We start from the raw sequence: 19,064 nt of genomic DNA on the forward strand, positions 1-19,064 counted from the left end.
AAAGAAAGAAAGAAAGAAAGAAAGAAAGAAAGAAAGAAAGAAAGAAAATACCATGCAGGCTACCTAGAGAGTGAAGCTGCTAATAGTCCCACTCCAAGAAATATCAGTGAACAACAATAATGAGTATTATAGCAAGATACTCACATGCTTGAGTTAATCAACAGATATTTAATTGGACTTAAGTATTACTCAAGGGGCTATCATGCCTTGTTCTTGTCACTGGACTTGTGGTTATTTTATTAGGTTTCCTTTCCTACTTCCCCAAAGCACAAAAGACTTCCCAACCCTCCAAAACTAGATAGGAGAGAAAAAAAAAAAAAGCTTTGAGGGGAAAGAGGTATCAATATCATTAAACAGCTTCCTGATGATTACAGGGATTGGGTTCCTTGAGGCAAATTTGACCTTTTTCATCATGATATCTCCAACCAGAAACTAGCAATCCAACAAACAGTAACAAACAGCTACCAGCAAGAGCAGCAGGAGTAAAAACAAAAACAAACAAACAAACAAACAAAACAGAAACAGGAAGCAAACAATAACCAGGGATGGCAGTAGGAACAGCAGCAACAGGTGGAGCATGCAGCTGTTGGGGATCTAGAATTTTTATACCTTCTCAAGAGTCCCCAGAATTCCAAAAGGAAACTAGCTGGCAAAATCATGTTCCTGCTAGAGCTTGAGGCAAATCATAGTCAGCTGCTTTGCACAACCTAAAGCAGCCCCATACCCCACACTTGGGAGTAAAGCAAAAACATTCACAATAGCATATCTATGCTTTTTAAAGAAGCCAAAACTCTCACTACAAGTTCTAGAAGCCAAGATAAATTTCTACCACTAGTGAAGTCATGGACTTTAGAAAAGAATCTGCTATTGCCACCCTGCTAGGCTAGTGTAATTCCCATCTGCTTTCTAAATCTTAACTGTATAAACATAGATATATGGCTCTACCATCCCTCATCCCGTCATCAAAGAAACATCTCCTTACAAATGGAAACCATCACAGAAAAACACAACTGGACACAAGGAAGAGACTAACAGATGTGAGGAGCTCAAGCCCAGTGGGATGCATCTATGCATCACATATCCTCGTTTTAGATCTAAGACAACATCGCTGAAAAGTGACCAAGAAAGAACATAACACCCCAAATCATGGGAAGTCAGCTGTGAAACAAGCTATCCTAGTGATGGGTGGATAAAGAAACATGCAATACTGGCAAAATCAAGAAACATGCTAAAGCGAAAAATATCACGTGTTTACAAAATAATAATAATAATCATCATCATCATCATCATCATCATCTTTTTCTTTCTAATTACATATGTTCACTCTTTTGCTTGCTATCACTTAAAACTAAATACTAATAAAATGATAATATTTATAATCAATTTTTATAAACTCTTAATTATTACCACGTAAGTTAAATTAGTATGATGTCTAGAATTATACATTTTAGTTAGGATTCTGGCCTATTTTGTCTTCCCAGTCTATGATATTTCTACCACTTTACTTCCACCTTAGAAAAGTTCTTCTGACTGTTGTATAAAAGGCCTCTGATATTTGTGTGGTTTTTCCTTGGATAAGAGTCTGCGTAATTTGATAGTCATAGTTTTGCTGTACACAGAGCATTATATCAGCAAGGATTTGGTAATAGATCATTTATTGTTAATATTGACTTAGAGTATTTAATATAACAATACCTCTCAGATTTCTCTATTTGCTTTTCATTTGTAACTAGTTTCTATTCTGTGAGTAGTTATTTTTGTGACTATTGAAATATTTTATTCATCATTGTACTTTGCCCATCTAATCAATATCTTCAATTATTATTGTTTGCAATGATTATTACTGTTGTAATTGCTAAAACTCAGGTTTGAATGCACATACATCATGAGAAAATACTTTCCAGGAAATATGCTAGGAACTAGCAAAAGGGATTACAGCCCAGTGACTCACTCCTCCAGGCTTCATAGATTACCTTTAGGAGCAATGGACAAAACCGCTGTGTTTGTTGGTACCTTCTTCACTATTTATTCATTCCCTTACATGTTTAAATGTGAGTCGCAATTTAGTTGTATTTATTTTATTACTTAATTAATCCTATTATCAGAATATCATTTCGTGAGGCAAAAATCCCAGTTTGTCTACCTCATATGGCTTTCTAAAAATTTCTGTGAAATTTCTTTTGGAAGAGTTGCATTTATTTATTTATTATTTATTTAGCAAGTAAGTGTGTCTTTGTGAGAGGCCCTGCATACACATGGCCACAAAAACCAGGGTACATTTGAAGGTCAGATCCTTGAGACATTTTTCACGTACCCAAAGATGTTTTCCTTGCACTAATCTAAAGTCATTAGGTGTGGCACTGAATGACTTTAGTCACAAGGCCATGTTGTTGCCCTTTTGTGCTTTTGATGTATCCCTACTCATTTTCCAGCAGCTGTTTATTATTCTCTGGCAGTACAGGGTGTTTAGTACCCAACACATACTTTCTAAACATAATAATATGCTGAAACTATCTAGCATTGCTCTTTCTGCAAATGATATTTACAAACAATTTGTCAGTTCTAAAGAGTGTTTTTACTCCCAGAAACCTCTTTTTTCACAATAGCTGTCATAGAGAATATCCATCCTAAATCAGTTACAGAGATAATGCTGAATTTTGTAGCAATGTATTTCATGAGTGAGTTTCTTCTTCCAGAAAGCTTGTGGAGTCTTCAGATTTTGCTTATATTAATCTCATTTTCAAATTAATTAATTATTTATTTATTTACAATTTCTTCCATGTATCTCGGCTGTACCCCCTCTCTTATCTCCTCCCAGTCCCACTCACACTCTCACTTCTCCCTTCCCTAGTCCACTGAAAAGGGGTGTCCTCTTCTCCTTCTATATGAACCAAGCCTATCAGGTCTCATCAGGGCTGGCTACATCATCTGCCTCCATGGCCTATCAAAGCTGCGACCCCCAGGGAAAGGCAATCAAAGATCTAGCCACTGAGTTCCTATCAGAGACAGTCCTTGCTCCCTTTACTAGGGAACTCACTTAGAAACTGAGAAGCCTATGGGCTTCCTCTGATCTGGGGTGTCTAGGTCATTTCCATGCATGGTCCTTGGTTGGATTATCTTTCTCTGCAGGCCCTAATGGGCCGTGGTTTTTTGGCTCTGTTGGTCTCATTATGTAGTCCCTATCTCCTCCAGGTCTTTCTAACTCCCTCTTCTTCCATAAGGTTCCTTGTACTCTGCCCAAAGTTTGGCTATTAGTCTCAATATCTCCTCTGATAACATGATGGTTAGAGTCTTTCAGAGGCCCTCTTTGGAAGGCTCCTGTCCTGTTCCTTGTCTTTTCCTACTTCTGATGTCTATTCTGTTTGCCCTTTTGAATGAGGATTAAGCATCTTCCCTATGGTCCGCCTGTTGTTTACCTTCTTAGGACTATAGATTTGAGTATATTTATCCTATATTCTATGGCTAACATCTACATAGAAGTGAGTATATACAATGTGTCTTTCTGCTTCTGGGTTACCTCATTCAGGATGATCTTTTCTATTTTATTTGCCTGCAGTTTAATGATTTCCTTGTTCTTTTTAAATTACTTTATTTTTATTAATTACAGTTTATTCACTTTGTATCCCCCCTGTACCTCCCTCATCTCCTCCCAACCCCACCCTTCCTCTTCCCCACCCTTATCCCTCTCCTAGTCCACTGAAAATGAGGTCCTCCTCCCCTTCCCTCTTACCCTAGTCTATCAGGTCTGATCAGGAGTGGCTGAACTGTCTTCTTCTGTGGACTGGTTCATATGGAATAACAAGAAACCCAAAATTTCTAAAACAATCCTTTATAATAAAAGATTTCCTTGTTTTTTAATTGCTGAGTAGTATTCCATTGTGTAAATATACCACAATTTCTGTATCCATTCTTCTTTTCAGTTTTTTATTTTTATTTTAATTATAGTTTATTCACTTTGTATCCCAGCTGTAGCCCCCTCCCTTCTCCCTTCCCAATCCCACCCTCCCTCTCTCTTCTTCTTCTATGGCCCTCCCCCAGTCCAGTGATAGGGTAGGACCTCCTCCCCTTCCATCTGACCTTAGTCTCTGTATACATTCTTTAGTTGAAGGACATCTAGGTTGTTTCAAAATTCTGGCTATTCTGAGTAAGCATATGAACACAGTTGAGCAAATGTCGTTGTTGTATAGCTCTGCATGTTTCAGATATATGCCCAGGAGTGGTATCCTTGTATCTTGAGCAAGCACTATTCCTAATTTTTTGAGAAAGTGCATTGAATCAAAGACCCAAAAATAAACCCACACACATATGGAAATTTAATTTTTGACAAAGAAGTGAAAACCATGCAATGGAAAAAAAAAGATGGCATCTTTAACAAATGGTGCTGATCTAACTGGATATCTACAGGTAGAAAAATGCAAATAGATCCCTATTTATCACCCTGCGCAAAAGCAAAATCTAAGCAGATAAAAGACCTCAACATAAAACCAGATACATTAAATCTATTAGAAGAAAAAGAGGAGAAGAACATTGATGTCATTCACACAGGAGAGAATACCAACATCACAGGCTCTAAGAACAATAACCAATAAATGGGACTCTGTGAAATGAAACAAACAAACAAACAAACAAACAAACTTCTATAAAGCAAAGGAAACTGTCATCAGAAGAAAATGATAGCCTAAGACTCAGAAAACATCTTTAGCAATCCTCCATCTGACAGAGGGCTAATATCCAGAATATAAAAATAACTGAAGTTAAAAAGCAACAAACCAAGTAATCCAATTAAAAAATGGGATACAAATCTAAACAGAGAATTCTCAACAGATGAATATTGAATGGCAGAGAAATGCTTAAATGTTCAATATCCTTAGTCATCAGGGAAATGCAAATCAAAATGACCCAGATATTTTGCCTCACACCATACAGAATGGCTAAGATCAAAGATCATGTTGAAGAGGTTGTGTATTAAGGGAAAAGCTCCTCTATTGCTAGTGAGAATGTAACTATGTACAACAACTTTGGAAATATTAATGTAATTTAGATTGGTTTTAAAGGAATATATTTTATGCTAATTTATTAACAATTCACTTGTGACTTAAAATGAACCATATTGGATCATACAATATAGATATCATCAAAAAGGTCTCCCTTTCTATTGCTTATTGTAATCTCAGTGTTCTCTAGCATGTTGGATAAATACTCAATCATAAAAGTAAACGGCATGTGTGTAATACATCAGATCTAAAGATTCAGTAGAGAAAAAGTAATGCCAGACATTTCAGTCTCAGCATATATTCATTCTTGTTCTTTTTTCTTGTTCTGACAACCTCACCCTAACACACCCTCAGCTCCTCTTTTTTCAACAAGATCTTCTTTAGTCATCTGAAGGATAGTCAAAGTGCCTCAGAATGTTGTCTATCTCAGTCATATCTATGATTATCTGCAGCTATATATATATATTTTTCATATTGTTCTTCAAGTAAGCTTCATGAAGAACATGGTGTTTGTATGTTCCATCATCTTTTCAACTAATAGAGTACAGAAACTGATTTTTTTAAATTATGATTTGAAGAGTTTGTATTGAGTGAACAGCTATGAATTATTTCCTAAAACAATGATACTATTGTTATGAATGAATGGCTTCTTGCTTTGAAATACAAATGACTGATAAAATTCTTTTTATCAGTCTTAAGTCTGGAGAGAATTTGTTCATTTACTTATATATTTCTTTTGCCCTTTGAAACTATATTATAGTTTCATAAAACAAAGCAATGAGGCTATAATTTAAAAGCACTTTTGCTGGAATGCCTCAGTAACAGATGAAATAACCACACTACGCTGAACTCTCTTCTGAGAGAAATATGTTTCCTGTGCTACTTGACAGGCCTGACCTTTGACAGTCGGCAGCTTACTGATTCAAATAAATGATCATTAGGGTTGACTTGTTAAAATGTTTGAGACTCAGAGTTACACTCTTCACTACATATTTTTAACATCTTAGGGAAAACAAAGTAGTCAAAGCTTCAAAATTTATGATAAGCAGAATACCCTTCAAATTCTTGGCCACTTGTACAGGCTTCCCTTACTTTAGCTCTACTAATTAACTGTGGCTTATTTTACATATCAATCCACAGACCTTTCACATGGAAGAAATAAAAATATGAATCTCTTAAAGGCCAACAAATGACATTATAAAAATGGCTTGGGAGTCATAAAGATAACTTGTGGCATAATGCTGAAAAAAAAGCTAAAGCTTCTGAGGGAGTGTGAGCTATGTTCCTCATTCAGTGGCAGAATACGGAAAGCACAGAGAGAAAGTGAATGTGCTACATGCAAAGCATCTCCCCCACTGTGTTTAAGCTTGCCTCAGTGATTGGAAGAAATATGGAGCCTAAGTAATCTGAATGGTTATCCTTATTCATCCTGAATTTTTGTAGCATAATAGGTAGACTATTTTTATATACATATGTCACCTTCATGTTGCAGAACAAGTGTTAAACATGAGGAGTTAAATATAAAATTAGTAATAATAATAATAATACTCTAAATTTTAAAATAAAAGCTGATTAAATTTTTTATTATAATTGCAAATGCATTTGGTAAGAATGGTAACTTACAGCTTTATTCACTCTATAGGTATTTAATTGTTTTAAAGTGGCACATTGACATATTTCTAACATCATTATTAATATTTTTCTGAAGCAAAAGAAATAAAGAATAGTAGGTTTTCCATTACACAGAAAAATTAGTAACTGTATATTTCAAAAATTTTAAGAAATTTTTGAGTCCATAATTTTAAAATGTCTAACTTAACTCATGAGTATGTCTCCTTGAAGTATTTATAATACCTTAAACATAGTTAAATTAAATGAAAATATTTTATAATAAACTCATTTTTCTTAGAGATAAAAATTAACACGTTTAATTTTTTTTTTAATTTTTTAATTCTCGGAGTGGAACCCATATCTCCTGTATGCCAGTAAGTGCTCTGCCAGTGTAGCTACATTGTAAGCACTGAATAGTCTGTTCTATCTATTAATTCTAAATAAGCATTTTCTAGTTACAATGTTTTAAAATTTCCAAGCATCTCTCTAAAATTTATTACATAATTTCATGTTGACATTTATCTGTATGTTTTCAGACATATTGGCTATGTATACTGAAAGCAACACGTAATAACAAAAAAACAAGCTTGTCAAAAGTAATTCTTATATTTCTTAGCTTCTCGGTAAATACATTCTAACCTCTTTACCCGAAGGAGCAATTTTGAACATGGTGCAATTCAAATTCATATTTATGAATTTAAAATGGTTATTTAGTCTGATGTTATCTATTAATCAAGGACACATATGGCAATGATGTCAAAGCAGAGTTTCTAATATTACAGAAGCCATGTTCAGACAGCAGCTGGGAGACAAGCAATAATTGAACATATTTAAAAATCCACTCCATGTACTGAGCAGATTTCAGTGTCTGCTGTGTTTAAGGTCCACTGAGTTGTGAAATGGCTGTTTCATTCACACAGATGTTAATATCTTCAGGCTCTTCTCTAGCTCAGCATCTTCTCATTTACATATCTGCAGTACGTTTGGTGTTCATACTGCTACATTTCGCTACATTTTCGTTATAATAAAGAATGTTCTAGACAAAATATGAGTGACTATAATTACATCTCATTAAGGCCTAAGAAGAAAAATAACAAGGAACATAGCAATAGGTGTTCAGTCACCAGTGCTTCATTAGTTCTTTTGCAGTTTAAATACCTGCTGCTGAAGAAAATAAATTACTTGTGAAAATGTAGATTAGAAAGTTTTCTTTTATCCGTCTTTCTGTATAAAGAGTATTAAATATAGAATTAGACTATTGATATTGTGAGAATTTTAGTTTCAAAAATGGAATTGTTCTTTTTCATATGTGTAATGTATTTTATATAACTATGGAAAACAATTTCTAAAACTGTCCTAAATTACTTGATTAATTGGAAAACCCATAGCTTGTAGGTAAGGTAAGATAAGAGACCTAACAAAGCTTCTTCCACTTCATTTGATTCTAAACAGTCCTAGTTTCACCTTTGCTGTTATATCTGTTATGTCTATTACGTGCTTAGTTAGCTATTTGTGATGATGACTCTCATCCAGGAAAGGAAGCACAAGCATCAAGGAGCACTGCTCATTTCTGGCATTTACCACTTCACTGTTTGTCTTCAGAGACAGTAGGAAAGATGGTTACTTTTGATTTTTAGCTTTGCAAAACTATGTTAAGTAAACTCGATAGCTCATCTGCTACCTTAATTGATTTTCAGCTGCCTTGAGAGTACCTCCCAATTCATTTTTAATATTAACCTAATGAGTAATCCCTTTAAAATAATCCATATGCTCCAGGTTTTAAATTTATGTAGAGCAGATTCATTCTCCATGTTCATTTATAGTTCTTAGTGGGAAATATCTTTTATTAGATTTTTTTCCACCACTTCACAGAGATAACACTTGGCCTTTAATTAAGTATGTAGAAACTTAACAAAAAGTTGAGTGAAGAAAGTTCCAATAGACAGGTCAAAGTGGGCAAAGAAGGCCATGATGTCTCAAACTTATGTACACACACACACACACAACAACAACAACAACAAAACAAAACAAAACTGCAGGTAAACCAAAAATTCTTTCTGCTTCTCAGATAGCTCAATCAGGATGATCTTTTCCATTTCTCACCATTTAACTGCAAATTTCATGATTTCCTTTTTTTTTTTTTATGGCTGAGTAATATTCCATTGTGTAGATGTACCACAATTTCTGTATTCATTCCTCAACTGAGGGACATCTGGGCTATTTCCAGTTTCTGGTTATTACAAATAACGTTGATACAAACATGGTTGAACAGATGTCCTTGCTGTATACTTGAGCGTCTTTTGGATATATGCCTAGGAGTGGTATAGCTGTATCCCGAGGAAGCACTGTTCCTAATTGTCTGAGAAAGCACCAGATTGATTTCCTGAGTGAGGTATCCCAAAAGCAGAAAGACACACAGGGTATATACTCACTCATAAGTGGATATTAGACATATAATACAGGATAAACATACTAAAACCTGTACACCTAAGCAAGATAATCAGGAAGGAGAACTCTGGATAAGATGCTCAATCTTCATTCAGAAAGGCAAAGAGTATGGTCATCAGAGGAGGGAGAAAACAGAGGATAGGACAGGAGCCTACCACAAAGGGCCTCTGAAAGGCTCTACCCTGCAAAGTATCTAGTCATATTCTGAGACTCATAGCCAAACTTTGTGCAGAGTGCAGGGAATTTTATAAAAGAAGTGGGAGATAGTAAGACCTGGAGAGGATAGCAGCTTCACAAGGAGAACAACAGACCCAAAAAGTCTGGGCACGAGGGTCTTTTCTGAAACTGATGCTACAGCAAATGACCACTCATGGAGATGGCCTGGAACCCCTGCAAAGAGGTAGTCTATGGCAGTTCAGTATCCAAGTGAGTTCCATAGTAATGGGGACAGGGACTGTCTTTGACATGAACTGATTGGCCTGCTCTTTGATCACCTCCCCATGAAGGGGGAGCAGTCTTACCAGGCCACAGAAGAAAACAATACAGCCACTCCTGATGAGACCTGATAGAGTAAGATCAGAGGGAAGGAGAGGAAAACCTCCCTTATCAGTGGACTGGGAGAGGGACATGGGTGGGGAAGAGTGAGGGTGGGATTGGGAAGGGAAGACAGAGGGAGGTACAGGGGGGATACAAATTGAATAAACTCTAATTAATAAAAAAAGAGAGACTTAAAAAAATTCTGCGAGTGGAAGTCATACTCTTCTCCACAGAACACACTGATTGGTTATCAAACACCAAATGGCCCACTGTGAAAAGATACATACAAGTAACATTCTACAGATTGAACAGGTTGTATTAGGAATGTACCAGAAGGTTCGACAGGAGAAATGGAAAGAAGAAATAATGTAAATATACAAATTGCTTTAATATATACTTATTATTTATTCAGCATTCTGCTTGCACACCTGATCTTACTATAGAGAGTTATGAGCCACCATTTGGTTGCGGGGAATTGAACTCAGGACTTTTGGTGGAACGGTGATTGTTCTTAACCTCTGAGCCATCTCTCCAGCTCCCATATACTAAAATTTAAACAAAGAAAGAAAATTATCAAATGGAATACTATGATCATATTTCATATTTTTATTTATTAAAGTAAAATATTAAATATTTATAATAAAAATAAGTGCACATACTTAAATTGCACGTAATTACAATATATAAACTATAGTTGAATATCACTTACAGAATCAAAACAAACGTTTTAAGTGAAAATAGATTCTTCTCTCATACATACCAACCAGTTTCCCCTTCCTCTGCTCCTCATAGCTCCCACCCCACCTCTCCTCTCCTGTAGATCCACTCCCCCTATGTTGTTTCCTCTTCAGAAAAGAGGAGATCTCTAAAAGACAAATGACAAAACAAGGTACAATAAGACATGGTGAAAGCCCTCTTATCAAAGCTGGACAAGACAATCAAATAGCGTGCAAAGAGACTCAAGATCAGGCAAAAGAGTCAGAAATAGACCCACTGCCACCAAACTAAGAGTTATAACATATACACAGAGGACCTGGTGTAGACTGGTACAGTCCCCATGCTTGTTGTTTCAGTCTCTGTGAGCCCATGGGAACTCCAGTTTGTTCATACATTGGGACATGTTCTTCTGATGTCCTCCTTCACTCTGACTCCTTCAGTCTTTACTCCTGTGCTCATACAGTTCCCCTATCTCCTAGGTAAGGAACCAGATGGAGGCCTGAAATTTACGCTGTCTATCTATGCTTCCTATCTGGATGTGTGTCTCTGCACGAGCTTCTATCTGCTGCCAGAGGAGGCCTCTTTGATGTTGACTGCATAAGGCATCCATTTATGGGTATGACAGAATATCATTAGGAATCATTTTCATTTTTTTTCTGTTCCCTGGTCACTGTTTTTTTTTAATTTATTATTATTATTATTATTATTATTATTATTATTATTTTACAGCAAGCACTCAATACTTTTTAATTATTATTTCAGTAGAATCACAACTACAGTACAAGGATCAAAAGATATTGCAGACAATCATATGCCTTTCCCACCCCCAGGAAAGATCCACAATAAGTACTGTACTAAACTCATGTTCTTTTTAAGATCACTTGATGAAAAGGTAGTTTTCCCTCAAATTGTTCAATGAAGAGACCCTCAAACCAAGCAAATCTGTGTAGTGTGTGTATGTGTGCAACACAGTTTCTAAATTATTATTTATGACAATTTATTCACTTTGTATCCTGGCTGTAGTCCCTCTCCCAGTATCCTTCTAATCTCACCCTCTCTCCCTCTTCTCCTATACCTTTCCCTTTCTGATTTGGCAGGACTGCACCTGCCCAGGAAAGGTGATCAAAAAGCCAGCCTCCAAGCTCAAGTCAGAGACAGTCTCTGATTCCCTTACTAGGGAACCCACTTGGAAACTGAGCAGCCTATGGCTTCTCCTGAGCTGGTGGTCTAGGTTATCTCCATGCATGGCCCTTGGTTGGAGTATCAGTCTCAGAAAAGACCCCTTTGCCCAGATATTTTGGTTCTGTTGCTCTGCCTGTGGCGCTCCTCTCCCCTCCAAGTCTTTCATCTCCTCCTTCTTTCATAAGATTCTCTACACTCTGCCCAAAGTCTGACTATGAGTCTCAGTATCTGCTTTGATACCCTGCTGAGTAGAGTCTTTCAGATGCCTTCTGTGGTAGGCTCCTTCTGTCCTGTTCCCTGTATTTTCCTGTCTTCTGATGTCTACCTTATTTGCCTTTCTAAATGAGGACTGAGCATCTTAACCAGGGCCCTCCTTATTGCTTAGTTTCTTATTGCTAGATAGTATTCCATTTTGTAAATATACTACAATTTCTGTATCCATTCTTCAGTTGAGGAATATTTAGGTTGTTTCAAGCTTCTGACTATTATGAATAACGCTGCTATGAACATGGTTGAGCAATGACCTTGTTGTATGTTTTAGCTCTTGAAGTAGCCATTCCCTTAGTCCAATAACATGGGAGCTCTTTCTTCACTACTCTCTGACCCTACCCTATCAGGTCTCTCAAACTCACAGTGATCCTTCTGCCTCTGCCTCCGTGAGTGCTTTTATTAGAGCTGTGATTAGAGTCATGTGCCACCATACCTGGCTATAATACCACTTTCTAAGATAATTTATCCTTTTTTTGTAACTGCAAATTGCAGCCTGCCAGTAAAAAGATACTGGCTGAGAAAATTATCTTGCTTGCTTAGACTTTTAGTCTATAACAGCTTGCTTTGTTACGAATGTATATAGGTTCTTGGGAATAGATTGTTTTCTTCACCTGTAGTGCTCAGAATGTTTTTCTTGTAAATGTCTTGAGGAACATATTGGTTTTTTTCATGATCATTCAATAAAAGGAAAATAGAATGTAATCACATTATAATTTTTATATTGCTTGGAAGATTTTTCTGGGATATAGGAGGTGTGGGAAAAATAAAGAGTAAGATGAAGTTTGCTCATAGTTTGCTCCATCCACTGAATATGTGATTATGTTTGTACAAATGTAAAAAGTTTGGACCTTTGCTCCATCCATCAAATGTGCATGTGTATGTGTGTATGTATATATGTATGTATGTGTGTATGTATGTATGTATCTATCTATGTGTGTATGTATGTATATAGCTGTTGGAGCATGTTGAAGCTTGCTTCATCCATTGCTTTGTGTGTTTATGTACATATGAATTTTTCCGCCCCCTTTTTTTTCCTACTCAACTGGCCACAAGGAGTACCAGCCCTAGTAAATCAAGAGTTACTTGCCAGCCGCAGGGAGTGAATCAACCTTTATTCCCTCAGAAAACTGTCTGCTTATCTTCAGTCCTCTACTCTATACGCTGCGTCAGTTTTCCCTGGCCTGCTGAAACTGGCCTTTGACATTGCATGGCTGCAAAAGATGGCCAGTTCTGACTCCATATCCTTCATTATTTGTCCTCACTGGGGTCACTCTTGCTGATTCTAGGAAGTTCTTACTGTGCTAGGTATCAACATTTTCCCTTAAATTCCTCTCAATTCCAGCTGTCTCTCCTCTCACTCTCCCTTCATCTGTTCCCTTTCACCTGGTCTCTCTACCTGCCTCCAATCCTCCTGTAGAGTCTATTCTATTTCCATTCTTAGGGAGATCTGTGCTTCTCCAACATAGAACTCTTTTTATCTAATCTATCTGGGCCTGTGGCACAGCACATACAAAATAAAATAAAAATTTATATTTACTAACACTTAGGTATTTGTGATAATGGGCTCCTGGTACTAGTTTCTAAAAAACTTAGGAAATAAATAAGATTAATTTTTCTGAATTTGGTAGCCTCTTCCTCAGACTATGTTATTTTAATGTTTTTTCATAAAATGTTAATAAAAACAAATACAAATACATAATACACTTCTGTTGATATATATATAATACACACAGATGTACATATATATATATATATCAGAAAACAAGCATAATGTTAAAGATTAAACAAGTAAGGTAAGGAAAAGGGTGACTATCAGTCCAATGATACTGCTCTTAGTAAGAGTCTCCTCATATAATTCAAGTCCAGTCTAGAACAGCACTTTGTGATGTCTCTATCTTTGTGATAGAGATTTGATGAAACATCAACTTGTGGTGCAGCAAATTCTGTTTCATTCACAATTATAACTTCATCAGATTGAAAACACAGACTTTAGTCCACATGTATGGACACAAGATTCTTGACAAAGATGCCAAAATATACTCTGGAGAAAAAAAATGGTGCTAGTCAAACTAAATGGAAGGTATACAATAATGAAAACACATCTGTATTTATCACTCTTCACAAAACTCAACATCAGAATGATTAAGGATCTCAACATTAGTCCAGATATCTTGAATCTGATCAAAAGAAAAGTAGAAAATAGCCCAGGCACTAAGAGCAACAATAAATAAAATGAGACCGCAAGAAGCTTAAGACTTCTGTGTGACACAGGACATCATCATTTGAGAAAAGCAGCTGGGCACACAATGACAAAAAGATCTTTACCAATTACGTAACTGTTTGAGGTTTTACTGAGGTGAACTTTGCATGAAGTTGAGCCTCTATTTTGAATAGTCAATTCTGTTCCAGGCAGAAAGCTAAGTACTAGCAGGATTTTGTTATTGTAATTTCTATAGCCTGTCCTCTGCTTTATATTTATGAATAATTGTCCTTCCACACCTGCTCAGATACTTGAAAGTTGAACAGTTCTCAATGCCTAGAGGCACATTAAGAAACATGCGAGGTGTTGTCCCACTAATGATTGGTTGTGATAAAGAGCTGGGGCAGGAGGCACTAGGACAGAACTTCTTGGAAGTAGAACTGAAGAGGACATAGAAGGAAACAGATGCAGACCAGAGAGCAAGGAGATGTAGAAGTAAAGACCAGTGTGTATGGTAGTAGAGCTAGAATAGTCTGGTTAAGTTTAGACAGTAGCTGGGAGACTGCCCCAGCAAAGGCTTACACTTTAAAGTATATTAGAAGTCTTAAAGCAGATGCTGAGGCTCATAGCCAAATTTTGGGCAGAGTGCAAGGAACATAATGAAATGAGGAGGAGTTAGAAAGATCTGGATGGGACAGGAGCTACATAAGGATAGCAACAGAATCAGAAAGTCTGGGCATAGGGTCTTTTCTGAGACTGATATTCCAACCAAGGACCATGCATGGAGATAACCTAGAACTCCTGCACAGATGTAACCCATCACAGCTCAGTCTCCAATTGAGTTCCCTAGTAATGGGAACAGGAATGGTCTCTGACATGAACTCAGTGGCTGGCTCTTTGATTACCTCACTCCCCCCCCACGCCATGATGGGAGAGCAGCCTTACCAGGCCACAGAAGAAGACAATACAGCTAGCTCTGTTGAGACCTGATAATCTAGGGCCAGATGAAAGGGAAGGAGGACCTCTCTTATCAGTGGACTTGGGGAGGAACATGGAAGGAGATGAAGGAGGGAAGGTGGGATTGGGAGGAGATGAGGGAGAGGGCTACAGCTGGGATACAAAGTGAATAAACTGTAATTTTAAATAAATAAATAAATACATAAATAAATAAAACAAATAAATAAAAATTGAAAAATGAGTCTATGTGCCATATATATATATGTATATATGTACATATGTATATATACATATATGTATATATATGTACATATATATGTATATATCAAGGTGGGTCTGTGAAAGTCTTAAATTAAGGTTTAGATTCTAGAATACATAAAAACTAAACACAAAAACAAAACATATTGAGAAAATAAATAACTAGTTTTTTTATAAAATAGAGTACAGAATTAAACAATAAATTCTCAAAAAGACAGAACACAAGTAAAATGAACAATAATCAAATAAAAAAATGTTTGTCATCATTAGTCTTTAGGAAAATACAAATTAAAATTACACTGTGATTTAAATTTACCCTAGTCTTTTTTTCCTTTTTTAATTTTTAATTTTATTTTATTATTTTTTAAATTTTATTTTGCCTTATTATTTATTTTTATTTTTTACATTAATTACAGTTTATTCACTTTGTATCCCAGCTATAGGCCCTTCCCTCATTCCCTCCCAAACCCTCCCTCACTTCCTCATCTCCTCCCAAGCCTTTCTCTAAGTCCACTGATAGGGGAGGTCCTCCTCCCATTCCATCTCACTCTAGTTTATCAGGCCTCATCAGGACTGGCTGCAATGTCCTCCTCTGTGGCCTGGCAAGGCTATTCCTCCCTCTGATAGGGGAGGTGGTCAAAGAGCAAGCCACTGATTTCATGTCCGAGACAGTCTCTGTTCCTCTTATTAGGGAACACACTTGGATACTGAGCTGCCATGTGCTACATCTGAGCAGAGGTTCTCACATGTATCACCATGAGTGGTCCTTGGTTAGAGTATCAGTCTCAGAAAAGACCCTGTGCCAAGATATTTTGGTACTGTTGCTCTCCATGTGGAGCTCCTGTCCTCTCCAGGTCTTACTAACTTTCATTTTTTCATAAGATTCCCTGCACTCTGCCCAATGTTTGGTTATACATCTCAGCATATGCTTCGATACACTGCTAGGTAGAGTCTTTCAGAGGCCCTTTGTTGTAGGCTCCTGTCCTGTTTCCTGTTTTCTTCTTGTCCAGTGTCCATCTTGTTTTTCTTTTTGAGTGAGTATTGATTGTCCTACCCAGAGTCTTCCTTTTTTTATTAATTACAGTTTGTATCCCAGCTATAACCTCCTCCTCCATTCCTTCCCAATCCCACCCCTCCTCCTTCTTCTCCTCTGCTCCTCCCCCAGTCCAATGATAGGGGAGGTCCTCCTCCTCTTCCATCTGACCCTAGTCTATCAGGTCTCATCATGACTGGCTTCATTGTCTTCCTCTGTGGAATGCTCCCCTCTCAAGTGGAGGTGATCAAAGAGCCAATCGCCTGGGTTCATGTCAGAGAAGTTCCCTATTCGTTATTATTCTTATATGAAATAAGTTAAAGCAAATTTTAAAATCTCAAGAAACATATTGTTTACCTTCATTGCCAATAACTGCTTCCTCTGTAGGGAATTATGAAACCACTCTTTTTTTCATATCACAGTGAGCAGTACCTAGCTCAAAATCCTCTATACTATAAAAATTGAAATACAAAAAGAAAACACTTATTTTTAAAATATATTGACTTAAATATTATTGTATGGCTGACTTGCTTTCACATTTGTTTGTATACCGTGTGTGGTCTCTAGTGCTATGGAGGCAAATAGAAAGTATTAGATTCTCCAGAATTTGAGACGGAGACAATTATGTTTCTGGATTTGAACATTTTAAATAGAAAATTATTTTGATACTAAACACCAGAAAATCTGAAACCTGTGTTTCTTGCCTAGGTTCTAAAATTCACAGAGAAAAAGATGTAAATTCAGAAAAAAATCATAGAAGGGAAAAAATAAAGATACTTTAAAATTAAAATTGGCTATAAATACTAGAATAACATATAAAAATAATTTTATAAGCACAAAAAGGACTATCACTAGTTTAATTTAATTCTCATAAATACCCTAAGGTATAAACATTTTATGTATACATTCCATGTTCAATTTTGTCCAATTTTATTCAAGAAGAATAAAAAACAAAAATAAGGTAAACATAGTAGAAAATCAATTTCTATTATGTAAATATAAAATAGTTTTTTAATAGAATCAGAAAGTCTTAAAATTAGATTGTTCAAAAATCTGTAATGGTTACTGTTATGTTCATTTATGTTTACACTGTGTCTTATCAATAACAACACAATGTAGAATGACTGCAGCATGTTACCAAAATAATTTAAATATTTTAGAGGAAATAAACATTGACTAAATCTCTTCTCATATGCTGCCTTAATAAATTTTCATTTTATGAGACTATATTTAACTATCTGTAAAACTAAATATGTTGTATATCATTAAACCATGCAGACAGACATTCTAAATTATTCTTATTAAAGTTCTTTTAAAATGTGTACATTTTGCATTGAATGTATGACAGGAGTCTACCGCAAAAGGCATCTGAAAGACTCTACCTAGCAGTGTTTCAAAGCAGACACTAAGACTCATAACCAAACCCTCGGCAGAGTGCAGGGAATCATATGAAAGAAGGGGAGTTAGTATGATATGGAAAGGATAGGAGCTCCACAAGGACCAAATATATCCGGGCACAGGGTCTTTTCTGAGACTGACACTCAACCAAGGACCATCTATGGATATAACCTAGAACTTCTGCTAGGATGTGGCCCGTGGTAGCTCAGTAACCAAGTAGTTTTCCAAAGTAAGGGGAACAAGGACTATTTCTAACAGGATCTCAAGGGCAGGCTGTTTGACCCCCCCCCCCCCCAGGGGAGGAGCAGTCCTGTTAGGCCACAGAGGAGGACTTTGCAGCCAGCCTTGAAGATACCTGATAAAACAGGGTCAGATGAAAGGGGAGGAGGTCCTCCCCTATCAGTGCACTTGGAAAGGGGCAGGAGGAGACCAGGGAGGAAGTTGGGGAAGGGGAGGGAATGAGGGAGCGTGATACAGCTGTGACACAGAGTTAACAAATTGTAACTAAAAAGAAAAAAAAAAAGATTCAGCAGGATAAAAATTAGAATAAAAAGATTAAAGATTGCTTCAAAAAATGTGTACATTCATTTTAAATTGTGTGTATGTGTGTGTATTTGTATGAGTGTTAGTGCAGGCCGCTGTGGAAGCAAAATCTGGTAGCTCTTCATGGAGCTGGAGTTTAAGTGAGTTAAAAGCTGCCTTCTGTATGAAAATACACCTTGGGTCCTCTGCAAAAGGTATGAACTCTAGAAACTGCTGAGCTATCTCTCAAGCCTTCTATGTGATATTTTATCAGTATACTCTGTTCATCATTTCTGCCTTTTTTCTCATCCTGACTATATGTTGATGAGATTATACTTGCCAATATAATCAATATACATCAATGAAAATAAGGAATGTGAAAGATATTTCTTTATTCTTGTGTCCTAATTATCATAAATAGATTTCTTGTTAGTAGTAAATTGGAGATGCATATGTTAAATCCACACAGAAACAAACAAAAAAAAATGTCTGATCAACACTGAAATAAAAAAAAAACTATTTCTCACATATGAATTTTTGCACATGGATTATTATCTTTGTGTTATAAGAATAGAATTTCATATTTTATTAGTCCATATAGCAATCATAGTAACAGTTTGCTCTAGCTAGAGTTTCAAGTATTATGTTGAAGAGATAGGGAGAGAGTAGAAAGTTTTGGAGAGATCAGGGATACAAAGCACACACCTAAACATACTAAGGGCAATATACAGCAAGCCTATAGCCAACATCAAACTAAATGGACAGGAACTTAATTCAATCTCATTGAAATCAGGGACAAGGCAAAGCTGCCCACTCTCTCTCTATCTATTCAACATAGTACTTGAAGTCCTAGCTAGCGCAATAGGATGCCTAAAGGAGTTCAAGGGAATAAAAAAAAAAAAAAAAAAAAAAAAAAAAAAAAAAAAAAAAAAAAAAA

This window comes from Psammomys obesus, unplaced genomic scaffold (genome assembly GCF_907164565.1).
Source record: "Psammomys obesus unplaced genomic scaffold, mPsaObe1.curated_primary_1811, whole genome shotgun sequence".
NCBI classification, from domain to species: domain Eukaryota; kingdom Metazoa; phylum Chordata; class Mammalia; order Rodentia; family Muridae; genus Psammomys; species Psammomys obesus.